This window comes from Mesoplodon mirus (genome assembly GCF_964341445.2).
Source record: "Mesoplodon mirus genome assembly, chromosome: 7".
NCBI classification, from domain to species: domain Eukaryota; kingdom Metazoa; phylum Chordata; class Mammalia; order Artiodactyla; family Ziphiidae; genus Mesoplodon; species Mesoplodon mirus.
The window spans coordinates 131,289,778-131,311,804 of record NC_138983.1 but is presented as its reverse complement, the minus strand read 5'-3'; the positions used below and the strand labels follow the sequence as shown (position 1 = coordinate 131,311,804).

General features: G+C 44.8%; 1 pseudogene across 1 annotated transcript; it reads right to left on the bottom strand.

Moving 5' to 3' along the window:
• Positions 1-53: 53 nt before the first annotated feature.
• On the bottom strand, positions 54-1,583 carry LOC309808341 (cdc42 effector protein 3-like; annotated as a pseudogene). The gene has a single exon. The product of its transcript is annotated as a cdc42 effector protein 3-like (transcript).
• Positions 1,584-22,027: the final 20,444 nt, after the last annotated feature.

Below are 22,027 nucleotides of genomic sequence, written 5' to 3'. Positions count from 1 at the left end.
TTTGCAATATAGGGATATCTAAGAGCTACAAGCAAATCCCCGAAACCCATAAAGTTGTTCAAATGTGAAAACAGAGAAAAGTTTTAACGCGGAAGAATTTGCTACGGTGAGCCCAAACAATATAATACAGAAAACAGTCTAGAAAAAAGGCGTGGGTGTTAAATAAATGTTGACTTCCTCGTGCTCAGAAACTGCCAGAGTACTGTAAAGGTCCTTAATGTGACTGGCACAGCCCTGCATAAGTAGTACCAGTCCTGGCCAAGCCAGATTTCTTACATGTCTGAAGGTCTGAAAACAAAAATGTGAGCTGTACATCAGCAATGCTCGCTGAAAATGGGTTCTGACTCACTCCCTCTCTTTGCCAGGATAGGTTTTTTGGTTTCTTTCACTGTTTTTGCAAACAGGGCATACCAGGTAAAAAAATATTCTGTAGGAACGTCATTTTAGAAAACCCATCACATGACAGCAAGTATAGCCAGCGAAGCTCTTCTCTTTGACTGTGGTTAGTTTTGTTTTGTTCTGTTTTTTGATACCTTTTATCCCAAAGGAAAAGAGCCGGCGGTGTCCTGTTACTTACTTTTATCCATGACATTCAGCACCTCATCCAGAAAAGAGGGCCCAAGATCAAGCTGCAGGAAGAGGAGGGAACCCGTGAGATCAGAGAGGGACTCCTCTGATTTAGTCTTTTCCTTGACGAGCTCGCACGGGGCGGAATGGTCAAACACGTCCTCCGCCACCCAGTCGGGTAGTGTTCGGAGAGGCTGCCCCTGCCCTGGCTGGACTGCGATGAGGACCCGCTGGACCCCCACGAGACGTCCCCCTGGTGGACCGTCCTGTTCTCCAACAGACTGCTTTTCTCCGGAGCCTTCTCCTCCATGACCGGCTCACAGCTAAGCCGGGGCAGCCTTCCCGGCCCTAAGGACTCCTGTTTGGAACTAAATGTCACCAGTGACAACAAGGGCAACATGAATGCTTGGGGCCCTCCGATGGTTGGGAGGGAGATGGCGTTTTTGAGCACCGGGGAGGGCATTTCTGTGAACATGGAGTCAGAGGTACTGTTGGCCCGGAAGAACACGTTATGCCCAGGAAACTGGCCCGTGCGTGCTTTCTCCTGGTTTCCAGGTAGAAGCTCATTTCCTTGAAGAAAGGAAATGTCTCCAGAGATGTCATGCTGGCCCTCTTTGCCGATGTGAATGGTGTGGCAGAGGTCTCCAAGGGGAGGGAGGGCTGATCATATCCGGAGACAAGATGTCCCTCAGTTTAAATTTCTTTCCTTTCTTGTTATTGGCAGCTTTCAGGTAAATTGGGGTCTTGGTTGGCATTTTGGAGTTTGAGGATGTCGATTTTGCAAAAGGGAAAAAGGGCCACTTTCTTCACAGATGTTATAGGTTTCCCAATATCCTTTTTGATAGGAGCGGTCACATCATTTTTCTCAAGTAGCTTCAGAAGTGGCTCTGAAACGAGATGGAGGTCTAAGAGGCTTTCCTGGACTTACAGCCAAGCAGGGGTTTCTGGAGAGCCGGTTACATCCGCCAGTCCCTTCCACAGCACGGAGAAACCAGCGGCGCCAAGGATCCGAGCCGCTGACCCCCGGTCCGGGCGCCCGGCACCGACAGTCCCCGAAGGCGCACGCAGTCCCTGCCCGCCACTCGCAGATCCAGCCAGGTCAGCCGGCGCGGCACCTACTCACAGCATTATGCGCTCCTTGACGGCGTGAAGGCGCCCAAGGCCGGGGTCTCCAGACTCCTATACGTATATTCTTTTTCAGATTTTTTTTCCATTATAGGTTGTTACAAGATATTGAGTATAGTTCCCTGTGCTATAGAGTAGGTCCTTGCTGTTTATCTATTTTATATATAATAGTGTGTATATATTAATCCCAAACTCCTAATTTGGAGAGATTCAATTTTTTTTTTTTTTTTTTTTTTTTTTTTTGCGGTATGCGGGCCTCTCACTGTCGTGGCCTCCCCCGTTGCAGAGCACAGGCTCCGGATGCGCAGGTCCAGCGGCCATGGCTCACGGGCCCAGCCGCTCCGCGGCATATGGGATCCTCCCAGACCGGGGCACGAACCCGTATCCCCTGCATCGGCAGGCGGACTCTCAACCACTGCGCCACCAGGGAGGCCCAAGACTTTTTTTTTTTTTTTTTTTTTTTTGCGGTATGCGGGCCTCTCACTGCCGTGGCCTCTCCCATTGCGGAGCACAGGCTCCGGACGCGCAGGCTCAGTGGCCATGGCTCACAGGCCCAGTCGCTCCACAGCACGTGGGATCTTCCCAGACCGGGACACGAACCCGCGTCCCCTGCATCGGCAGGCGGACTCCCAACCACTGCTCCCGCGTCCCCTGCATCGGCAGGCGGACTCCCAACCACTGCGCCACCAGGGAAGCCCTTCAATTTTTTTTTTGAATTTTATTTTATATATATTTTTATACAGCAGGTTCTTATTAGTTATCTATTTTATACATATTAGTGTATATATGTCAATCCCAATCTCCCAGTTCATCCCACCACCACCACCCCCCGCCGCTTTCCCCCCTTGGTGCCCATACATTTGTTCTCCACGTCTGTGTCTCTATTTCTGCCCTGCAAACCGGTTCATCTGTACCATTTTTCTAGATTCCACATATATGCGTTAATATACAGTATTTGTTTTTAGAGAGATTCAATTTTTAAAACCACAAAAATTAATTGGTCACCTTCAATGGTCCCTTCAGTAGTTCAGGGAATTAATTCATTATCTTGAAAACTAGCAAATAAATGAAACAGTCAACATTTGTTGGGGTTTTTTCCCCCTATATCAACTACAACACTAGATAATCAAATCGTTGCCAAGGGGAAGCACCTCCTTTTTAAAGTATTCCAACAAATACATAAAAAATAAATGATGGGACATTACCATTTTGCAACATCTGATGAACTGATGGATCTAGACAACAAGCATCAGTGATTACTAAGGTCAACAAAAGAGAGACAGATGTTATGTGCTTCCCACTCATGAACTTGCCGAAAAGATCTACTCAGATCAAACCTCATCAGGTCAAACTTCTGGGTCCAGCAAGAAATTTGTAGGCAAAAAAGTGGACAGAGAACTGTTGAATTGCATTGTGAGTGTTCAGGCAGCACAATCCAGACTGCGAGAAACTCCACAGGCCACGTGCCCCGAGTTCCTCTCAAAATAAAGTGTAAGGAAAAGAAACTGATGAAAAGTGAACCTGGCAAGGAACAGGGACTCAGAAGACATGTTGACTTTTTTAAATGGAAAAGACCACACTAGCATGTTGAGAGAGTTGTGGTCAAACGATAAAACTAAAAGGAAACACCAGAAAATTATGACAACAGGAGTCAGCAGGGCGATTACTTTCAGGGTGGGGAGAGTCTACGGTTGGATCAGGAGACAGAACTGAGGTGGCTGATGGAGTCCTATTGCTTGGCTGTCCTCCCCTGCATTTGTATTTTAATTCATAATAAGGCGATTTTTAAAAATGAGCGAGTAGAAAAATCACCTTTACTTCCTGCCAGAGCTAGAAGGCTGGGTTCTGGAATTCTAAATCTGGAAAGTGACAGGTGTCGCGATGACGAGGTTGGTTGTGGGACCGCTAAGCGGCAGGAGGTGGGGGGAAGGCCAAGGATGTTCTGGCTGCAGAGCTGCGGAGACTTGGCCTTGACTCCTGACTGCCACTTTCTGGCTGGGACACCAGAAAACTCAGCTAACCTCTCTCATCTCATTTTCCTCATCTACGAAGTAGAGATAATAGTTCTTGCCTTGTCATTGTGACCATCAAATGAGAGAACCCATCAGAGTTCATAGCGCAGAACCTGGCACACAGTGAGTACTCAGCACAACCACCCTATGATTATTATTATTACTAGGACGACTACTACTATCGTTATTATCTATCTGACGACTAGGATGCCCCTAATGTGGACAGAAGGAAACCAGAAGGTGGATTTCTCCTTCAAAAAGGGTATACGAGGACATGGCCCCTTTGGGACACTAGTGACCGGGGCGGTTGTAGAAGGTGCAGCTTCGCAAGCCTTCCGCTGGCTCTCCCGTGTGACGTGTCCCCAGTGGACACGCTCCCTACTTGATCCACTCATCCTCCTCCCCATTAAGCACTCAACCAGGCTTCCACTCGAAGCCACTCTCCTCAGAAGCCACTCCCATCAGAAGCCACGCTCATCAGTCTGATGGCTTCCTGTTCTTGGTTCTTCTGCTCTCCAGGGGATGCGGAAACCTCAGGGGACCACTCACCGCATCCATGAGTCACTGGAGCCACTTTGTGTGAGGAAGCCTCCGGGACAAGCAAACCCCGTGAGAGGCAGGAGAGCCTGGCAGCTAAGGGCATGAGCTCTGCACAGGGCTGATGACCCACACCCGCCCCCGGGTTACCTTAAGGATGAAGTTCTGAGTGGACACACACAGCCTTTGGAATCTGGGGAGCACCAGACCCTTGTCAGGAATTGCTGTGATGCCTCTGGCATCAGAACGGCCAGATGTCTTCTGCTCCCCTTACATTAACTTCTTGGGCAGGGAAAGTAATAGACTCCTGTGCCATTTGGGGCTAAGCTTAGTCAGTCTTCCTTCAAGTTATTAGTCAGACAATTTCCTCTTACCTGTGAGACCATGGGCAAGTTATTTAACCTCACTGTGCCCTCATTTCTTCAACTATAAAATCTACATAAGAGAATCTGCTTCATACGGTTGTCATGGAGATTAACTGAATTAAAAAAGACAAATTGCTTTAAACAATGCCTGGCACGTTGTCTTTTAAAAAAGGCTCCGTTTCAGTTTTCTGGATTCAAGTACTAGCTCTTTCCCTTATTCGTTCAATGACACTGGAGAGGTTGCCTCGCTTCTCTACACCTCTGCTTGTTCATCTATCAGATGGGGATACTAACAGTGCCATGCTTACTGGATCGGCGTGAATATGAAATAGATAATGCAAAAAAGATCCTGGCTTACACACAAAATATTTAATAAACATTAGATATTATTATCCCTATAATACCAGATAATAAGCAAAGTTTTGTTTTTTCCTCGCTATCCAAAGAGAGCAAAATGCGCAAAATACTCCAACAAGATACTGGGTAGAGATCCTCCAAAGCAAAGTCCTCATCTCCAGGCACCGAGATATTCTCGCAGACCACGAAGTGGTACCACTGGGACCAAGGATAGGCAGGTCTCTCAGGATCCATCCCATCTCGGGGGACAGCAGAGCAGTGAGACACATGGTGTGGCACCTCTAAGCCACAGGAAAAGGGGATGGATAAAGGGGAACCAGCAAGCAGATTTTTCCATGGAAGGATGGTGAGTAAAGGGAGGAGGAAGGCATGGCAAAGAGGAGAGAGGCTTCCTTTCCACCATATGAGGTGCATTCATCAACCCAGCCTCATTTTTCCAAAGAACGACTGAACCATTATTACTGAGAAACAGCAGCTAGAGCCTACTGGGGTAACAGGATTCTCAGAATCTTAATCTCTAGTTGCCTTTTCGTTCTGATACTTCATTTGATTCTCTCAACAGTTCAGCAGGACAGAAAAAAATGTGAACGGAAAACCCTATTTCACAGATGGACTGCAGACAGAAGAGAGAGAGAAACTTATCCAAGGTCATGAACAACTTGGGTCTCTTCACCCGTTACCCAGCGCTCTCTGGCTGAGCACAGGTGTTCTCATCCTGGGCTACTCGTTGGAACCACCTGAGAAGCTCTGAAAAGTACCGGTGCCTGGGTCTCCCTGACGGAGATTCTGATGAATTTGGTTTGATGTATTTGGTCTGGACACTGGGATGTCTAGACACTCCTCATTCAGTTCTAATGCACAGCCAAGGCTGAAAATTACTACTTGAACATATCTGATTTCGTGGATAATAAGTTAAATCCACACTTCACCCAGGGCAGCTCTGATATCTCCTTTGTCCTTTTGGGTAAGGCAGGCAGATAGGGAAAAGAAACAATGTAAAAATTAATTCCTTCCTTGAAAAATGAATCCAGGCATCTTTTGGTTATCTATCAAGAGGGGTGGTGTATCTGAAAACGTCAAAGGAGGGAAGGGTCCACTGTTTCCCTCTATACATTTCCAAAATTTTACTACTTCATTTCATTTGTGTTTCAGCTGAAAAAGAAAAACACTTTTAATAGAATAGCCCTTCCTTAGTATGAAAATCAAGATTATCTTTCCACAAACTTTCTTTTCCAGAACCTGTTTGATTTCAATAAACTAAAATTTATTAAGGATCTACAATGTTCAATGGCTCATGCAACATTTATTGAGATTTTGCTAAATGAGTGTGACATAGTTCTACACTCAAGGGATTATAAACTTGTAGGGAGGACAGGAAAGGTGCACAGATAACTACCAGCAGAAAGTTATGCCAAGTGCATGGAGGTAATTAGGACAGTGCTTATCACACATAAGGTGCTCAGTCTTCATATGGGAAAAGAAGAACAGGAGGGGTGGTGGGAGGAATTGGGAGATTGGGATTCAAATATATACAGAGATTGGGATTCACATATATACACTATTGATACTATGTATAAAATAGATAACTAATGAGAACCTACTGTACAGCACAGGGAACTCTACTCAATGCTCCGTGGTGACCTAAACGGGAAGGAAATCCAAAAGAGGGGATATTTGTATACGTATAGCTGATTCACTTTGCAGTACAGTAGAAACTAACATAATATTGTAAAGCAACTATACTCCAATAAAAATTAATTTAAAGAAAAGAAGACAAGGGGAAAAGAAGAGAGGTGGGAAGAAGGACTGGAAGGATGGGAGAAGTAAAAATTTACTACAGAGTTTTTGAGATGAAAGCCCATAATGTGTTGGGAGGGGGTTGCAATGGCAGCTTTGAGAAGAGGTTGGAGTCACAAGGTTTGGAAGTGGAGAGGCAATTCCGTTTGGAGCGAACAGTACACACAAAAGCAGGAATGTGCAAAGGCACGACTATGGTTTTGTTTTTGTTTTTGTTTTAATATTTATTTATTTATTTATTTGGCTGTGCTGGGTCTTAGTTGCAGCACACGGGATCCAGTTCCCTGACCAGTGATCGAACCCAGGCCCCCTGCACTGGGAGCGCAGAATCTTTAACCACTGGCCCACCAGGGCAGGAAGGCATGACTATGTTTGGGGAACACAAAATGGTATGACTGGAGAGAGCAGAGGGAATATCAACACTGAGAGTAAGAGAGAAAGTGATGAAAGAGAAAGCTGTTGCCAGTATGAAAGCAATGGACAGAATAAGGTTCTTATTCCTAACTGGGAGGCAACAGGATGACAGCAAGTCCTGGTTTTCTCAAGACAGTATTCATTTACATCTCTGGTTCATGCATAATTACTAAGAACACCTTGCTTCACTCTCAAAAGTGCTATGGTTTGGATAATAAATTATATGATCAGCTTAGCAACAAGAAACCTTTAAGCTCCTTTAAAAAACAGAGGGCAGAGAGATTGGTTCAAGATGGCAGAGTGGAGGGGCGTGTACTTGCTCCCTCTTGCGAGAGCACCGGAATCGCAACTGACTGCTGGACAGTCATGGATGGGAAGACACTGGAACTCACCAGAGAGGATACCTCGTGTCCAGGGACAAAGGAGAGGCCACGGTGGGATGGTAGGAGGGGCACAATCACAATAAAATCGAGTCCCACGACTGCTGGGTGGGTGGCTCACAAACTGGAGAACACTTATACCACAGAAGTCCACCCATTGGAGTGAAGATTCTGAGCCCCACGTCGGGCTGCCCAACCTGGGGGTCTGGCGACAGGAGGAGTTCCTAGAGAGCCAGACTTGGGGGCTGGTGGGATATGATTGCAGGACTTCGACAGGACTGCGGGAGGCAGAGACTCCACTCTTGGAGGGCACACACAGGGTAGTGTGAGCATCAGGACCCAAGGGAAGGAGCAGTGACCCCAGGGAAGACTGAGCCAGACCTGCCTGCTGGTGTTGGAGGGTCTCCTGCAGAGGCAGGGGTGGCTGTGGCTCACCGTGGGGACAGGGGCACTGGCAGCAGAGGTTCTGGGAGGTACTCCTAGGCGGGAGCCCTCCCAGAGTCCACTATTAGTCCCACCAAAGAGCTGGGTAGGTTCCAGTGCTGGATCGCCTCAGGCCAAGCAACCAATGGAGAGGGAGCCCAGCCCCACCTATCAGCACACATGCAGATTAAAGTTTTACTGAGCTCTGCCCACCAGAGCAAATCCCAGCTCTTCTTTCTCTAGAAGAAAAAGTGGGCATAGAGGGAACCTAACTCAACATAATTAAGACCATATACAACAAACCCACAGCATATATCATTCTCAATGGTGAAAAATTGAAAGCATTTCCTCTAAGATCAGGAACAAGACAAGGATGTCCACTCTCGCCACTATTATTCAACACAGTTTTGGAAGTCCTGGCCACAGCAATCAGAGAAGAAAAAGAAATAAAAGGAATACAAATTGGAAAAGAAGAAGTAAAATAGTCACTGTTTGCAGATGACATGATACTATACATAGAGAATCCTAAAGATGCCACCAGAAAACTACTTGAGCTAATTAATGAATTTGGTAAAGTTGCAGGATACAAAATTAATGCGCAGAAATCTCCTGCATTCCTATACACTAACAATGAAAGATCAGAAAGAGAAATTAAGGAAACAATCCCATTCACCAATGCAAGAAAAAGAATAAAATACCTAGGAATAAACCTACCTAAGGAGGTAAAAGACCTGTATTCAGAAAACTATAAGACACTGATGAAAGAAATAAAAGATGACACAAACAGATGGAGAGATATACCATGTTCTTGGATTGGAAGAATCAATATTGTGAAGATGACTATACTACCCAAAGCAATCTACAGATTCAGTGCAATCCCTATCAAATTACCTGTGGCAATTTTTACAGAACTAGAACAAAAAAAATCTTAAAATTTGTATGGAGACACAAAAGACCCTGAATAGCCAAAGCAGTCTTGAGGGAAAAAAACAGAGCTGGAGGAATGACTCCCTGACTTCAGACTATACTACAAAGCTACAGTAATCAAGACAGTATGGTACTGGCATAAAAACAGAAATATAGATCAATGGAAGAGGGTAGAAAGCCAGAGATAAACCCACGCACCTATGGTCAACTAATCTATGACAAAGGAGGCAAGGATATACAATGGAGAAAAGACAGTGTCTTCAATAGGTGGTGCTGGAAAAACTGGACAGCTACATGTAAAAGAATGAAATTAGAACCCTCCCTAACACCATACACAAAAATAAACTCAAAATGGATTAGAGACCTAAATATAAGACCGGACACTATAAAACTCAGAGGAAAACATAGGAAGAACACTCTATGACATAAATCACAGCAAGATCTTTTTTGATCCACCTCCTACAGTAATGGAAATAAAAACAAAAATAAACAAATGGGACCTAATGAAACTTAAAAGCTTTTGCAAAGCAAAGGAAACTACAAACAAGACGAAAAGACAGCCCTCAGAATGGGAGAAAATATTTGCAAATGAATCAACAGGCAAAGGATTAATCTCCAGAATATATAAACAGCTCATGCAGCTCAATATTAAAAAAACAAACAACCCAATCAAAAAATGAGCAGAAGACCTAAACAGACATTTCTCCAAAGAAGACATACAGATGGTCAAGAAGCACATGAAAAGCTGCTCAACATCATTAATTATTAGAGAAATGCAAATCCAAAATACAATGAGGTAACATCTCACACTAGTTAGAATGGGCATCATCAGAAAATCTACAAACAACAAATGCTGGAGAGGGTGTGGAGAAAAGGGAACCCCCTTGTACTGTTGGTGGGAATGTAAATTGATACAGCCACTATGGAGAAGAGTATGGAGGGTCCTTAAAAAACTAAAAATAGCATTACCATATGACCCAGCAATCCCACTCACTACTGGGCATATACCCAGAGAAAACCATAATTCAAAAAGACACATGCATCCCAATGTTCATTGCAGCACTATTTACAATAGCCAGGTCATGGAAGCAACCTAAATGCCCATCAACAGACAAGTGGATAAAGAAGATGTGGTACATATATACAATGGAATATTACTCAGCCATAAAAAGGAACGAAATTGGGTCATCTGTAGAAATGTGGATGGATCTAGAGACTGTCATACAGAGTGAAGTAAGTCAGAAAGAGAAAAACAAATATCGTATATTAACGCATATATGTGGAACCTGGAAAAATGGTACAGATGAACCAGTTTGCAGGGCAGAAATAGAGACACAGATGTAGGAAACAAACGTATGGACACCAAGGGGGGAAATGGTGGGGGGGGGGCGTGGTGGTGGGGGGATGAATTGGGAGATTGGGATTGACATATATACACTAATATGTATAAAATAGATAACTAATAAGAACCTGCTGTATAAAAAAATACAATAAAATAAAATTTAAAAAACCCACAAACAACAACAACAAAAAACAGAGGGCAAAGGAGTTGAATAGGGATGATATTATCAGAGTTGTATTTTACCAAGACTCATCAGGCACTTCTATGGGATTTATGCTCAGTAGGGAAAGAAATAAGATAGGGATGGGATGATCATTCAGAGGCAATAGCTTTATTCTACGCAAAAGTTAAAAGAGCCTCAACTGAGGTGGTAGCCAAATGTGGAAGGCAGCCTCTGAGCTAGCCCCAGTGAGCCCCATCCTTCTGCCTGAATAGGGCTGACCTGTGTAACTAACAGGGTATCACAGAAATGACGGAGTATGACTTCGGAGGCCAGCTCATAAAAGACACTATGGCTTCCTTCTTGTTCTCTCCTTCTTGGATCACTTGGTCTGGGAGAAGCCAGCTGCCATGTTGTAAAGACCCTCCAACAGCCCCATGAAAGGTTCATGTGATAAGGAACTGAGATCTGTCAACTCCAGCACAAATTCACAAATGTGACAGCCCTCTGTGTGAGCCAGCTTGGAACTGAACCCTCCAGCCCCAGCCAACACTTCAGATGACTACGGCCCCAGGTGCCATCTAAGTACAAACTCACGAGAACTCCTCAGCCAAACCACCCTGCCAAGCTTCTCCTGATTTCCCGACCCACAGAAACTGTGAGATAAAAAATGTTTATTACCATTCTAACCTGCTAGGTTTTGGGTAATTTGTTATGCAGCAACAAACACTAGATCGTAAAAATAAAAAGGAAAGGGTAAACTTGAATTGCATATGGAAACCTAGAGTAACTGGCATGTGAGTCCTCCTCCCGGTTCCTCCTTCAATTAACTGCGTGATGTTGGTGAAATTACTTAACATAGAAGAGTCTTGGTTTCCTCATCTGCAAAATAAGCAGGCCTGACTAATTACCTTCAGTGTCCCTTCCAGCATCCAAATTAAATGACCCCATTATTCTAAAAGCACACTTATTAGTCGTTGAGCAGGGATTAGAAATTATCCCATTATCTGGAGGGCTCTCCACGTCTCTGACTTCATCCTGTTCAACCATCTTATCAACGACTGAACTGAAAATACAAAAGGCATTCTTGTCAAAATCAAAGATGATGGGAAACTCCGAGGGAAAGCGATCACTCTGCTGAAGCAACATGCTTAAAAATCTTGAAATTCAGGAACAATGAACCAAGCATAACAAGATGAAAAAAATGTAACAGACTCACAGACAGCCTGTGAAGGTCTGAAAATTCATCCCTAGGAGCATAAGAGTGTGGTAAGAGTGACATTCACTCTCAGTCAATCATGTGAACTGGTTGTCAAGGAATGAATATGCCTTTCTTTTGCTGAATTTATTCAATAATCATCCAGGCACAGTACTAGGCATTAGGGCTACAGCAATGACGAAGACACAAATTTAGACTACATTTATAGAATTACAGAACCTAAAAATAAGGGAGAAGAGAACCCTATGCTCCTCCTTGCTTGGTCAGATCATATTTGATCTATAGAAAAATTAGAGTTTGGTCTGAGGAGAGTTCACCAGAATGGATATGGAACTCAAAGTAATCAGAATCAAACAACCTTTATTCAGTGGCTGCTCTGTGTGTCCTGTCCAGGGACAGTCTGTCCAGAGAGAAGAAAGGGTGGCTTAGGATAGAATCTTGCCGAACGCCAATATATAAAGGACACACAGAAGAGGAGGATCTGCAAGGGGCTGAGTAGGAGCAGCAAGAGAAGTAGGAGAAAAATCTGGAAGCTAAAACAAAAATGTGTTTCCAAGGTCAGAGGCATGTGATCTGGTGCTTGCCTCTTCATCCAGTCTCCTCTTCTACCTTTGTAACTCATTCATTCTAGCCCAACCACATGGGTCTCCCACGTGGTTCTCAAATACCTCACACTCTTTCCTAACTCTGGGTCACTCGCTGTCTTCGCCATTCCCACTGTTTGGCATGTTCTTCCCCCAGATCCAAGAATGGTCCAGTCTCTCACTTCATTCAGATCTCAGCTCAGATGCCACCTCCTCAGAGGGCTGACCCTGATTCTATCTTACCGTCTCACCCTGATTCATTTCTCTTCTCAGCATTTATCACTCACCTCCTAACATTTTATAAATTTGTTTGCTCCTTTATTTATTATCTCCTCATCTCCCCATCCCCATATATACACGTTGATTCCACCTGCCTCTTTCCCTGGTGGATCCACACTGCACAGTACATACAGTGTCTGGTACGCTGTAGGTGTTTCGTGAATATTTGATAAGAGAATTAAGTAAAATCAAGATGCCAAGGAGGACTCTGGTAATCTTGACAAGAACAATTTCAGTGCAGGAACAAAAGGGCAGATATATAAGGGACAATAGATTAAACAAGGCCTGAGAAAGCAGGAGGAGATGAGATATGAAATACCAATGGTGGAATTATCCTGAGATGGGAGATGGGAACCTTAAGAGGGAAGGAAAAAAAGGATGAGTACAGTTCCTTGGTATGGGGTTAAGAAGGTGAAGGATTCCTCATTTCGTGACTATTGTTTTGTTTTTAAAGTAGTATTAAGGATTCATCCACTGAGATAAAGTGGGGCAAGTGGTGGGACCATGGGTTTGAGGAAAGTGGAGTAAAGGAAATTTGAAATGTTCACTGTGAGAGAAGCCAGGTGGCAAGGTGGGTTCAATGAAAGGGCAATGAGCATGAGAAAACAGTGGCCGAGTAAAGGCTCATAGAATTAAGTGGGGAAGGAGGTGAAGCCAGGAGGGAGCTTATAGATGGGGGCATACAAAGTGGTCAAGAGACTGGCCTCTGTGGGGTCGAAGAACAATGGCCACCCTGTCACTAACAACCAGTTGAAGGGACAAGGAGTATCTATCCTGTCAAGAAATGAGTCATGGGGTGGGGGAGAGGAGAAAGCACTTGTCTTGAAAAAAGTGGAAAAATCACCATGGAAAAACTGTATTTGACATGAATTCTGCATGGGACTAAAGCCGACAGATAGAAATGATAAATAGATTTGACCCAATGTGAAAAAAAAAAATGCTGAGAATCAGAGCAGTCAGTAAAAAGTCATAAAAAGATAAAAGCTGTCTTTCGGGTGGGGGGATACTCATTTCTAGAGGTGTTCAAGGACAGATTAGGATGGTATGGGGAGGGAGGACCCAAGGAGAGCAGAAGATGCCATGGAGAGGCTGGCGATCCTCGGGGCTGCCTCAGAGGCAGGCAGGCAGGGAGGAAGCGGGCCCAGCAGGTACAAGCAGGTGCTCACCACTTCAGCCAGAGCAAATCAACTGTGCTCCACTTCAGCCAGAGCAAATCAACATTGACTTGTATATAATTGGACATCACCTAATATTTTGTTTAAATAAACTGTTTTGTGTAAATAAGTATTAAAAAGCATTGGACTAGAGGCCTCACTTAGTTTAATGAATTGATTTGAGCATAGCTATTATTTAAATAAACCTCTAAATTTTAGAATAGTTTTACATTTACAGAAAAATTGTGAAGATAATACAGAGAGTTCTTATAAACTCCATACCCACTTCCTCCCATTTTTTTTTTCTGGCCTCGCCACAAGGCTTGTGGGATCTTAGTTCCCCAACCAGGGATGGAACCCAGGCCCTCAGCAGTGAAAGTATCAAGTCCCAACCACTGGACCACCAGGGAATTCCCCCACTCCCCCCCCGCCCCCCCGTTATTAACCGCTTACATCCAGAGGGTATACTTGTCACAATTACCAATATCGATACATTATTATTAACTAAAACCCATATTTCATTCAGGTTTCCTTAGTTTTTATCTCATGTCCTTTTTCCATTCCAGGATTCCATCTAGGACACCACATTACATTTATTCATCATGTTTCCTTAGGATCCTCTTGACTGAGAGTTTCTCAGATGTTCCTTATTTTTGATGACCTTGACAGTTTTGAGGAGTTCTGGTCAGGTGCCTTGTAGCACGTCTCTCAATTGGGATCTTTCACTGATATTCTTCTCATGATTAGACTGGTGTTATGGGTTTCGGGGAGGAAGACCACAGAGGTAAAGCACCATTCTCCACACATCATATCAAGAAGACACACTATCAATGTGACTTTTTACTGTTGATATTGCCCTTGATCATCTGATTGAGGTACTGTTTGTCAGCGTTCTCCACTGTAAAGTTACTGCTTTTCCCCCTTTCCACGCAAACCATCGTTTTTTGTTGTTGTTGTTTTGTTTTGTTTTTATCATGTATAATCTGCATTTGTGAGTCTGGATATTTCAAAGAAAAAACGTTGTAGATTGTGATGGTTAATTTTTTTTTTTTTTTTTTTTTTTTGGCCATACCTCACAGCATGCAGGATCTTAGTTCCCTGACCAGGGATCGAAATCGTGCCCCCTGCAGTGGAAGCGTGGAGTCAACCACTGGACCGCCAGGGAAGTCCTGTGATAGTTAATTTTTATGTGTCAACTTGACTGGACTAACAGATGCCCAAATAGCTGGTTAAAACATTATTTCTGGGTGTGTCTGGGAGGGTGCTTCTGAAGGAGATCAGCATTTGAATGAGTACACTGATTAAATAAAGATCACCTTCTCCCATGCAAGTGTTCATCACCCAGTCAGTTGACTGGCTGAATAGAACAAAAAGCAGAAGAAGGGTGAATTTGCTCTCTCCCTGAGCTGGGACACCCACCTTTCACTGCCCTTGGACATTGGCGCTCCTGATTCTTAGGCCTGTTGACTTCAACCAGGAGTTACAGCATCGGCTCCCCTGGTTCTCATGCCTTCAGATGAGGACTGAATTACACGACCAGCTTTCCTGGTTCTCCAGCTTGTAGACGGAAGAACACCTGTAAACCAGGCCTGAGTCTTTTCTTCCTCTGTCAACTGATCATAGGTAACTCCTCACGAGGCCACAGGTGAAGGGTGGGGGAGAGAAGGCAGTCTAGCAGGAGTGGGGACCATGGCCCTTTGGGCCACTTCTTTGTGTAACTTACTTGCGCCTTAGGGCCCTGCTCTGGCCCAATCACTTCCACTTCCATTTGATGATGGAGAATGGCCACGCGTGCCCACCTTTACGGCTTGATGCGTCAGATAGTACGTGTTTTGTGAAGACCCGCCCGGGTCTCATGATAAGTTGGTGGCCCATGGTCAAGTATTCAGCCGCTGCTAAGGACCAGTAGAAAGTGAAGAACTGTTTCTTAAGAGGAGAGCGGTTATCGGTAGAGGATGGCAGGGTCTTGCTACAAAATCTCAAGGACGTGTTGCAATTCACCTATAGAAACCTGCCAAAGGCTCCCAACAGCACCCTTATCTGCCTCTGACACTTCAGGCACCACTGGATCTGCTGGATCATAAGGCCCAAGCGGCAGAGCAGCCTGCACAGCAGCCTGGACCTGTTGTAGAACCTTCTCTTGTTCTGGGCCCCACTCAAAACTAGCAGCTTTTCAGGTCACTCAGTCAATGGGCCAGAGCAATACACCCAGCTGAGGAATATGTTGCCTCTAAAATCCAAAGAGGCCACTAGGCCTTGTGCCTCTTTCTCGTTGGAGGAGGAACCTGATGCAGCAACTCATCCTTCATCTTAGAAGGGACAACTCAACATGCCCCATTCCTGCTGCCAATTCGTCTTAATCCATTCAGGCTGCTAAAACAAAAATACCATAGATGGGGTGGCTTATGAACAACAGAAATTTATTTCTCATGGTTCTGGGGGCTGGGAAGTCCAAGGTCAAGGTGCCTAAAGGTTCACTGTCTAGTGAGAGCGTCCTTCCTAGGTCATAGATGGCTGCCTTCTCCCAGTGTCCTCACAAGGTAGAAGGGACATGGGAGCTCTCTGGGGTCTTTTTTATAAGGACACTAATCCCATTCATGAGGGCTTTGCCTTCATGACCTAATCTCCTCCCAAAGGTCCCACCTCCAAACACCTTACACTGGGGATTAGGTTTCAGCATATGAATGGGGGTGAGGGGGAAATGCATGTATTCCATCTACAGCACGAGGCCACATAGGGTACTTTGGGGGTCTGAGCAGACTGATGCTTGTTTGTATGCATACTGAGAGCCAGAAAAAACTCTGAGACCTCTGGGGATTCTAAAGCCTGAATCTAAGAAGTCAAGGACTGTCATCCTGTGCTTTGTGGAACCCTAAGTGGAGAGCGGAAGCTGGCGTGGGCGCTCTGTCCTTCGAAGCCTTCAAAACCCACTCACCTTGGTACAAGACCTCACACCCCCCGAAATGACCATCTTTAATTTGCAAAGAACGCTAATTCAGTGTCTTCGGGGACTTTTTGGTTCCTCCTTTCCTTCCAAATCGTCTGTCTGTGATGATAAACAGTGGGTCTCATGTGCGTGTGCGTAGGCCTGTGTGTCAGCAAACATGCTGCCTTTCTGAAGGGCGGGGCAGGCCGCTGTGAGCCGTGACTCCACCCACCAGGGGACTGTGACAAATTAGTCCTTTTCTGAAAAATCTTCGCATCTAGCCATTACTCATGAAACCAGACGATGCCTCCTAAAATGCCAGCATCTTGGTACTCAGCAGATTCGCACACCCCAACTGGGGTGACCTGTAATTCTTCTGAGAGGCATAGAGACTGCCACTGGCAGCCTGGGACTCTCCCATCCCACCTGCCTCCTAAAAGGAACACAAACACAAACCACTGCCAAAAGGCCCTCTGAGCAAACAAATGCCTACAACCTTGGTCAGCAGGCACTCAGCAAATGCATGGTGCACTCATTCAATGCACGTAAAATGGACTAGGCATCCCTTTCTGCTCCCTTCCCACACATCTAAGACGGAGGCTGATGTTACCACCTCCACTTACAGATGAGCCAGAGGGCTTAAAAGATCTGCTAAACATCTTGCACCTGATGCAAGGGGTTCGTCTGGTGAACATTTTCTGGCTAGCTGCTGCTACTTCCCATCCATCCAGGCCAGGAGACACTGGGCAGTTTTCTGTGTTTTAAGACAGAAGTACATTGTGAGTCACATTCAAAGTGAAATTCTAAGAATCTGGGGTTGGAGGAAGTTGAGTGCCTTGAAAGCACAAAGAAAGGGATTCCCTTTGGGATAGAAGGCCCCTGGATTCCACTCAGGAGTCTCCTGTATAGAATGCTAGAAGTGACCCCTACAAACAAGTCTAAAACTCTTTAGAAATAAGAGAAAAAAATATGACAGAGGGAAGGCAGATAGGGATGGGGAAAATATGTATATAAAACCTAATTTCATCCTCATAGCAAGCCTATAAAGTTGGTATTAGGATCTCACTTAACAGATGGGAACACTTAGAAGCAGAGAGGTTTAATAACCTGTCCAAGGTGAACAGCTAGGTCAGAAACTAGAACTACAAAACTAGGTCAAAAACTAGAATTCCAACTCAGGTCTGTCAAACTTCAAAGCCTATATAATTTTCTGATATTTCAGGATGTTTTCCTGACAGAGGTGGACCAAGAAACCGAGACAGTATTTTCCCAGACCTATTTTGGCCCTGTTACAAAGCATAATGGTGAATCCCAGGAAGGAACAAAAAGAGGCAGATTCAGGAAGAAATGTAATTGCACAAGGACACAGACATACAGTGTGATACAGTGAAGGACCAAGGATCTCCAGCAACCAATGGGACTCATCCCACAACCCCAGTAAAGGGTCTTTTGGTTAAAGATGTATTCAATTCAACAAACAATACCTCCAGGTGCAAGGCCTAAAATTAAATGTGAATATATAAGGATGAATAGCCCTGCCCTCGAGAAGCTTGCCACACTAGGGAATATTGCCCAAAAAACTCCTGGGCAGGAATACTGAGATAGGCCACTAGAAAAGCAAGAAAGTACACTAGCCCAGAAACCAAAACTAAGGAGGGGAAGAGAGGTGTAAACAACCAACCAACCACACCACAAGGCAGAATGGGAGCAGCAAAACATGTGTTTCACTCAGGCTTGGGAGGCTGGGGAGGGCCTTCCAAGTAAGTAGGATTTGATCTGGGTCCTAAAGCACAAAGCTTTTCGTGGGCAGTGGAGACAGGAAGGGTATTCCAGAATGAAAGGAGAGAAAGAACAAAGGCATGAAGAAATAAATGGAAGCCAAGGAGAGGGTGAAGAGGTTGGAAACTCTGTTAAAGGATTTAAGCTGGGGACTTCCCTGGTGGCACAGTGGTTAAGACTCGGTGCTCCCAATGCAGGGGTCCTGGGTTTGATCACTGGTCAGGGAACTAGATCCCACATGCATGCCACAACTAAGAGTTTGCATGCCACAACTAGGGAGCCCACGAGCCACAACTAAGGAACCCACGTGTTGCATCTAAGGAGCCAGCAAGCTGCAACTAAGGAGCCTGCCTGCTGCAACTAAGACCTGGTGCAACCAAATCAAATCAATCAATCAATCAATATTTTTAAAAATTTATTTATTTTATTTTATTTTCAGCTGCATTGGGTCTTTGTTACTGTGCACGGGCTTTCTCTAGTTGTGGTGAGTGGGGGCTACTCTTTGTTGCAGTGTGCAGGCTTCTCATTGCAGTGGCTTTTCTTGTTGCAGAGCTTGGGCTCTAGGCATGCAGGCTTCAGTAGTTGTGGCACGTGGGCTCAGTAGTTGTGGCTCGCGGGTTCTAGAGCACAGGCTCAGTAGTTGTGGCGCGTGGGCTTAGTTGCTCCGTGGCATGTGGGATCTTCTAGGACCAGGGATCGAACCACTGTCTCCTGCATTGGTAGGCGGATTCTTAACCACTGCGCCACCAGGGAAGCCCAATAATTTTTTTTTTTTTTTTTGCGGTACGCGGGCCTCTCACTGTTGCGGCCCCTCCCGTTGCGGAGCACAGGCTCCGGACGCGCAGGCCTAGCGGCCATGGCTCATGGGTCTAGCCGCTCCACGGCATGTGGGATCTTCCCGGACTGGGGCACGAACCCGTGGTCCCCTGCATCGGCAGGCGAACTCTCAACCACTGCGCCACCAGGGAAGCCCCCAATAAATATTTTTAAAAATTAAAACTGACAAAAGCACAAGCAAACCTGATAAATTATTTTTTTTGAAAAGGAATTTAAATTGCAGTTGGCAGGTAACAGCAAACTGGGAAAGGTGTGAGAGGAGTGAGTCAAATGGCTCAGTCAGACCTGTTCAAGAACAATAGAGATCAGTGATTAGGAGGCAATCCAGTCATCAAGGCAGATGGCCTTGAGCAACAGCGGTGACTGAGTGAGAAACACTACAGAAATAAAAGGGTCAGAATTTAGTTGTTGATTGGCTTGGGGGAAAGAAAGGGTAAAGATGAAGCTAACTCGGGTTTCCATCCTGGACGACCAGAAAAGTAGAGATGATAGAAACTGAGAGGAAGTATCACAGCAAGTGGAGGGGCTTTTGGAGAATGAAGAAAGAGAGGGTAGTAATTTCAGGTCAGACAAATTGAATTTGAGGTGCCATTAAGTCAATCATGTGACAATACCCACTGACTGGAAACACAAGCTAGTGAAAGGGTCTGCCAGTTCTGGCCCGGGAGCAACCCGTAAGTTTATTGCCTGTGGCCACTTTCGCTCTACAACAGCAGAGCTGAGTAGTCATGACAGAGACTGGGTGGCCTGAAAGCCTGAAATGTTTACTATCAAGCCCTTTAAGAAAAAGTTTGCTGACCTCTGATCTAGAGTTCAAAAAAAAGAGGTCAGAAATGTTTATTTGGGGAGCATGTAGTTGAGAAGAAGGCTAAGAAAGAAACACTGGAGGAATATTATAATCCATTCTCCATTCAAACAGTATTTTTGAAAAACTTTTTATTGGAGTATAGTTGATTTACAATATTATGTTAGTTTCTCTGTACAGCAAAGTGAATCAGTGATACACATATCCACTCTTTTTTAGATTCTTTTCCCATATAGGTCATTACAGAGTATTGAGTAGAGTTCCCTGTGCTCTACAGCAGGTCCTTAACAAACAGTGTTTGTTGATCATTTACTTACTCTAGATCCAGCACTGGGACACTGGGCTAAGGTGATGGGACTAACACAACAAGCAAGACACACAAGGCCCCCACCCCCCTGAACTTTACAAGAGAAGCAACAGGAGGAAACAATCAGATAGCAACCAGTTATTAGTTATTTTAATACCTATATTTTTAATAACCGACATCTATATTTTGCGGGTGGGAAAGAAAAAGAGAAGTGAATGGGAGGGAACACATCTGGGCAGGACTACCGAGATAGGCCAGCAGGAAACCAAGAACATACACCAATCAGCACAGAAACCAAAGACGAAGCATCTTTCAAGAGGAAAAATGGGACTGGGCATGTCAGATGCTGTAGACCGAGGTCAAGAAAGAGGCCATTGGATTGGGCATTTGGGAGTTAATTAGAGAGTTCTGAGACGATTTTTGGCACAATGGTGGAAAACAAACAAGTCTGCAAGGAGTTAAGTCAAGAGGGCAGTGAGGGACTTGGGGAAATGAGTGTGTGATGATTTTTAAAGAAAATGAGAATAGAAGGAGAGAACAGTAGCCAAGCTATGGCAGCTTAGAGAGGCATTAAATGTGAGAGAAACGTTTCTCTGTGAGTATATTTATAAAGAGGAAAGAAGCACTAAAGAGCAAGAGATGGAAGATTTAGGAAATAATTCACTACCCAGAGCACAGGCAGAGGATTTATGAGAAAAACAGCCAGCATTTATTGGACACTTAGCATGAGCCAACCACCACACTGGGAGATCTAGATATTGATACAGATAGTTAAGAGATAAGTAGTCTTTAGATCTCAGATCAACCATGAAAGTTTAGTATTACCCACCTTGCAGAGATGAGGAAACTAGAAGTTTAGAAACTCTCTCAAAGCCCACATTTAGTAAGGAGCAGAACTGGGATTTCAAGCTACTATTATCTAGCTCTTGAGCCCATGTACTTTCCACTTAATTGAGATGCCACATTTTGGAAACAAGGTTCCTCCCTGCTATGGGAGGAAAGAAACAGAACGGGTGAAAAGAGAGATTCTGAAATAGAAACACTTTTTTAAAAAAATTTTTCTTTTATATTGGACTATAGTTGAGTAACAATGATGTGTTAGTTACAGGTGTACAGCAAAGTGATTCAGTTACACTCATACAAGTATCCATTCTTTTTCAAATTCTTTTCCCACTTAGGTTATTACAGATAATGGAGCCGAGTTCCCTGTGCTCTACAGTAGGTCCTTGTTGGTTATCTATTTTACATACAGTAGTGTGTAGATGTCAATCCCAAACTCCCAATCTATCCCTGCCCCCCCCTTCCCCCTAGTAACCATAAGTTCATTCTCTAAGTCTATGAGTGTAGAAACACTCCTAAGTGCAAATCCAGGTGAGCCTCGGTGGACACCTCAGTGTTCTCAGAAAACAATCTCACCTTACCTGCAATTACACATTTGACTCTGGCCAAGAGCTGGAAATTTTCCATGTGCGCCCCAGATCTACTGTCTCTGCCTCACCATCTTTCTCTGTGACCCTGAAGGCTGACTTTTAGGAACAATATAACTGGCTCCCTTGTCTTCTGGCTTCTGATTGGGTCCTGCCAAGGGAGGGCAATGGCTGGAGACAGGAGAACAGGGGATGGGGACATGGATTGGACCCCAGCTTCCTCCTTGCCATGTCACCAGGGATTGATCACATCCTTGTACTAAAGGCCACAGCTCTGGTCAGGCAGCCCTCTCCTACAGCGGTT